The sequence below is a fragment of the Prunus mume genome, linkage group LG4, assembly GCF_029339155.1.
Source record: "Prunus mume cultivar Tortuosa linkage group LG4, ASM2933915v1, whole genome shotgun sequence".
NCBI lineage: Eukaryota > Viridiplantae > Streptophyta > Magnoliopsida > Rosales > Rosaceae > Prunus > Prunus mume.
In genome coordinates, this window is record NC_142701.1 from 7,655,568 (window position 1) to 7,661,806 (window position 6,239).

General features: G+C 34.6%; 1 pseudogene; it reads right to left on the reverse strand.

The window, feature by feature from the left end:
* Positions 1-610: 610 nt before the first annotated feature.
* Positions 611-1,511, reverse strand: LOC103328298 (antimicrobial ginkbilobin-2-like protein pseudogene; annotated as a pseudogene).
* Positions 1,512-6,239: the final 4,728 nt, after the last annotated feature.

Genomic DNA, 6,239 nt, shown 5'->3' on the forward strand with positions numbered 1-6,239 from the left:
ATATTACTCGGGGTATTTGGACTGAAGAACATATTAGACTTGTCCAAATTAACAAGTTGGCCAGAAGCTGCACAGTAGGAGTCCAAAATGTGGGTCATTCTGCTGGGCTTTTATGAAAAGAAGGGTATCATCAGCGAAAAACAAATGTGGAAGAGTGGGGCTGCCGTTGCATAATCTAATGCCATTTAGTCTTCCACTAGTACACTCAGCTGATATGAGGTGAGAGAGAGCATCATTAACTAAAATAAACAAGTACTCAGATCCATTAATTTTGATATCCCAGTTTTGCTCAATTTTTTTTTTTTTTGGGTAAACAAAAGTTTAGGGGGAGGGGAGGCTACCCCATCCCAGGACTAGGGCATACCAAGCCTCTTTGAGGACTTACAGAGGGAGTCTTAGCCCTTTTTTTTTTTTTTTTTACAGATTACCCACCAAGAGAGATTGTCAACAGCGAGACTCAAACCTAGACCTTGATAGTAAAGAGAACGATCCTTACCAACTCAACCAACCCTTGTTGGCATTTTGCACATTTTTTTTAAACTTTAGAGTTTCGGAATAATAAATTTTTGGTATACGTGCATGGTCAAATATATATCATAACGAAGAGGGTAGGCATTAGAAGTCCCATGCATATCACTTCATTTATTTGTAAGCATAATATGTAATAAACATTTCAGATTTATAACAATTAACATGCTTTCTAAACATGTTCTGAACTTATTGAACTAATATTGCTGCATGGTCATAACAGACTGAAAGCTATATAATCTAGTTAAGGATCAACAATGGGGAAAAGCTCATATCGAAAGTTACAACTCCCACCCACAACACGCCCACCTCGTTGTCCATCACAACAATTTGGCAATTCGCTTATTGCATCATCAAGACACTTCTTACAATCGGAGCTATAGAGGTCTCTAGTGCATTGAGTCAAACCATATAGCGTTTCCGATGAGCTGAGCTCTAGCTCACCAGTAGCATAAAACTTTGGATTAGAAGAAGCTTTAGTAGATAACCCGCTTAACAATTCCTTAACTTTCGCATTGAATGGCATGGGATCATCTACTTTGTAGCCATTCCACAAAGAAAACTTGTTTTTGTAATCAACTTTCCCAGCAAATTTCACATTGGAGTACTTGAACAGGCAGTTGTCGTGCCATATTATGGCTCCTTTCCCACTAGGGCAGCGCTCACCGAGCTCTTTGCTTGCTTCAACTACACAAGTCTTGCAATCTTGGCTTGAGACATCCCCGCGACATAGGGCTAGCCCATTCGCTTGGTTTTGGCCTTTACCAGTTGATCCAAGGCCAAATCCAGTCGGAGGAACTTTTTTGTACAGAAGATTGAACAACTGAATCAAGTTAGCATCATATGGGCTACGGGCAGTGTAGTTTTCCTTGCTGAAACAAAAATGGAAAAGTGAAGCACCAAGCGCTGTATGGTGTAAAAGACAGAAGAGTAAGAAACAGAGAGGGATTGATTTGGAGAAGAACATTTTGGCTGAAACTCAAAGTGGGTAATTTGTTCCGTTTATTTATGCTTCTGTCCAGAACACACTCCATAAATACACATTTAGGAAGTTTCTAAAATTACTGGTCATGTATGGGCTAGTTGAAATTGCTGACGTTTTAAAGTGGGAACCAAGTCAAAAACATTAGCACCCAAATTTATCTTTGAAATTAAATAATGCTCTTGTATAATTGGATGGGGATACAAATGATGCTCAAAGAGAAATTATAGTCAGCCGCTAACGAAAAGTCAAGTGGAAAACAACCAAATTTTCAAAGCATTCTATTATAATGACAGTTTATTCTCAACACGCACCCTCACCTACAATATAACTCAAGTGTAATACATGGACAACATATATTGGGTGAAGTGGGAGCAAGAGCGGAACTACTCCAAGGGCTACAATGTGTTGTAGTCAAGGGAGGTTTTGGGGATAACAACAAAAATCAAACATATATTGTTATGTTTTCCTATTTAGATCGGTGCACTAGATACTAAGTTATATCAGGTTTTGATAAGAGTTTAAATTGAGGTGTACCTTGAGGCCCAAAATCTAGTGAAATAAGGAAGGGTTTTGAGGCCTATTAAGGGGTCCTATTTATTTCCATTTATGTGTGAACTAATCTAGTGGGCTTGGAAGATTAGTCAAGTTGGCCCTCGGTGATGAGTAGAGACGACTTGACCTAGCCCTATATAAGCTTAAGGCCCTGCTCTCATCAGACACGTTCTCTAAATATATTCTCATCATAAAGAGAGAGAGCTAAAACAGATTCTGAGAGAGAACAAAAGTCTTGAGTAGTTCTTGTTCTTACTAGGATTGCTGCTGCTACGGATTGGATGAGTTCAGAAGCTGTGTGCTCAAGGAAGATGGCTCCAGGTATGTCTTTATACGTATTACAATTTTTGTGTGAAAGATCTTGTTTGTGCATAAAGAAATCTAACATATATATATCTAAAATGTGTTTACACCATAATCGACTGAGCACATTTGGCACCAAGTAAACAGGCACATGCACCAATTGCCAAAGGAAATACACTTGGGTGATCCTTAAAATACTAATGACATCATCATCTTCTTGACTTGCCGAAGGGATACCTCCCTCCGGAGTAATAGTTGCCTACCGAAACGGCTGCCGATGCTCTTAAACTACAGAACCTAGAACCACGGACACATGTCGCCACAACAACAATTTGCACAAAATCCCACATTGAAACTTTGTGCAAACTCTCACTTTCACGTCCCTATAAAAGAGGAATAATGCTCAGGTAAAAAGGGTAACTACTTTTCACCTTTATTGTTACTCTGCCAAAATTATAACGCATCCCACACTTGCTGACTTAAATATCAGAGAGCCTTGCAGCATACATAAAGTATCCGAAGCTTGACGATTGCTTCTTCCCTATTTCTTCTGCAGGATCTCTCCTTACCGAAGGTCTACAACTCTCTTGTCCTGCTGAAGACCCAACACTTCTTCCACCTAAGTTGATCTCTAATTTTGGGCATCAACAACATGTTTTATAAATAACCTAGTATGTACTAACCTATTAAAGTCCAAAAAAGTCTTAAGTCTTTATGAATTTAGTTGCAGGGGATCAATAAACATACACATTAAAAATTAAAATAGGTACACTTTCAAGTATGTTGTTGAACATATTTTCATTTTGATAACATGTGTTTTTTTTATTGCATTTAATACGTATTTGTTTATGTTAAAGCTTATTGGAAATTAACATTTACCCATGCGCTCAAAGTCTCCAAGTTTGATTTCCCCTTCATCAAATATCACTTATAAAAAAAAGAAAAAAACTTATTGGAAATTAGTCAATGGAATTATGAACTAGCATGTTTCTAAATTTTTTATAAAAAAAAAACAAACAATAGTCTAAATTGCAAGAAGGTGGAGGGTTGAAACCAAAGACCACCGATTTGCAAGTCAAGACCCTGTCCACTTGGCTAGACCTCGTTGGCGAACTAGTGTAGTTTATATGATTTAAATTTTTTAATAACTTTAGCTAGCCCACTCATTAAATTTTTTTTGATTCCGTCCTTGCGTGGGAGCATGTATGGTTGTTTGATCCGACACGTGAATAGTCAACTCTGCTACCATAAAATAAATTGCAATTTCACCTGAAACCAAGTAGGTGTTGCGCATTAACATTGAACTAAGGCATATTTATTGATATACCCCCTGAATGTGTATTTGAGTCTCACTTTTTCCCCTTAAATTCATTTTGTCTCACTTTATCCCATTTTTCATAAAATATTAATTAAAAATTAAAAATTCAATTTTAAAACTTAAAATCCATACAATCCAATGTCCTAGAATATTATTTTGAGGTCAACACCGCACAAAAAACCCCTACAATCCAATGTACTAGAATATTTTTTTTTAAATTCCTAACGAAGATATTTAGTGGAGGTGAGCCCTTAGTTTTTGTCTTTTGTCGGGCTGCTGATGAGCTTCATTCTATGAATATTTTGGCATTGCATTAGCCATTTTTACTTTTGTACGTCGGCAATGTGTAAGCTTCCACTTCGGCTTATAGCAATTAGCGAAAAAGCAAACGCAAGAGAGGCTGAGATCAACTTCAGCGCAATTAGTTTTATTGTTAATGTGTAGCACCTGCTTGGTTTCTGGGAAAATTGCAACTTCCCTTATGTTATTAGAATTGGCTATCCAGATGTCGGATTAAACAACCATATACGCTCTCACATAAGGGCGGAATTATAAATTTTTCAACAGGTGGATTAGCTAAAGTTATTAAATTTTTCAACAGGTGGACTATAAGCCAAAGTGGAAGCTTGAATCACATTGCCGACGTACAAAAGTAAAAATGGCTAATGCAATGCCAAAATATTCATTGAATGAAGCTGATCAGCAGCCCGACAAAAGAAAAAAACTAAGGGCTCACCTCCACTAAATATCTTCGTTAGGAATTAAAAAAAAAAAAATATTATAGTACATTGGACTGTAGGGGTTTTTGCAAAGGAAAGGTGTTTATGGTTTATATTCAAATTTTGGGAAAGTGATTGATGTCATATTGACGGCCGGAATCGTGTGAGTGAACCAATTGGCCAAGTCTAGTTGGATGAACTGTGGGTATAATGTATTGAACATGCATGTTGTTGGAAATTAAACCAATCTCTCCCACTCAGACCGAAAAAACCAATCTCACCCAACTGTTAGGTTTACTGTCTTATCCACCGCATGTTTAAAATTCTAGAAATTTCTATTTATCTTTTGTACACTTTAGCTCTTTTCCAGTCTTGAGGTTTGATTGTTGTCTTTTGGGTTTTCTAGTCAAGTGGATTGATAGAAAAGCTGTGTATTTTGCTTTAGTGGTGATTAAGGTCTTAAATATTAAGAATTTAAGAAATATCGACGAAATATCAAGAGTTTAGGAAATATCAACGAAATATTCATGGAAATATCAAATAGAAATATCGATATTGGTAAAAAATTATATAAATTGTAATAAAAACATGGAAATTTTAACGAAACCAAGGAAGAGAGTGCTTGTTTGTCACATCTTCCTTTTTTCCGTCAATTGTTACTATTGCATCTGTACTTGAGAATTGAACATTTTGAGTTAAGATACTACAAATCGTAAGTAATATAAGAAATTCAACAATTCTTATTTTGTTTAGATTTTAATAATAAATGTTAGAAGTACTTTATAACCTTTGAAATTTTAATAATCAATTTGGATTAAGAAGCAATCCGTCTTTTTGTTTAACACATTAAACCGTTCTGAATTATGACGTGGTGGAATGAGATGAAAGCACATCTCAATTATAATTTTTTTTTTTTTTTTAAACAAGTCCACTTCACAAAGAAGATCCTCTAGGGATATTATAACCAAGGTCTTAAATATCGATACTTTCGGAAATATCGGTGGTTCAAAAACACAGAAATATCGATGGAAATATCGGGAAAATATCGATGGAAATATCGGGAAAATATCGATATCAATAAAAATTGGATAAAAACCACGGAAATTGTGATAAATACATGAAATTTTTTAATGAAACTTTAGAAGAAGTTTATTTAGTCAATCATCTATTATTTTGACATAAAAAATTGGAAGGAAATGCATTGCATAGTGGGTTTGATTGATTTAAGTTGATTATACTGCGAGCTGACAAACTCTGTGACTTAGAAAATTTGGAGTAATTAATGAAAGAGAATTAAACATCCCTTAGTAATTTATTTATCATTTTTTAGTAAAATATTTTACACTTTATAAATTGCATGACAAGATACATGAGTAACCTTATTTCACTGGACATGGTACACATTGTTATATTTATTATTTTATGAAAAATTGAAAAATAATTAAAGACGTAAACCAACTTGATTTGTCGTCAAAATTAGGCACTCTACCATGCTTAAAAAATAATAGTGAAGATTGAAAATGAACTAAGAACATAAATAAATTTATCTAAGGAAGAATTAAATAGAAAATAAAGAAAATGATTATAGAGATTTAAGTGATTAAGAAACAATTTATTTCACGTTATTTACTGGACATGGTACGCGTTCTTATATTTATTGTTTAATCAAAAATTGAAAAATAATTAAAGATGTAAACCAATTTGATTTTTCATGAAATTAGGCACTTTACCATGCTTAAAAAATAATAGTGAAGATTGAAAATTAACTAAGAACATAAATAAATTTGTCCAGGGAAGAATTAAATAGTAAATAATGAAAATGATTATAGAGATT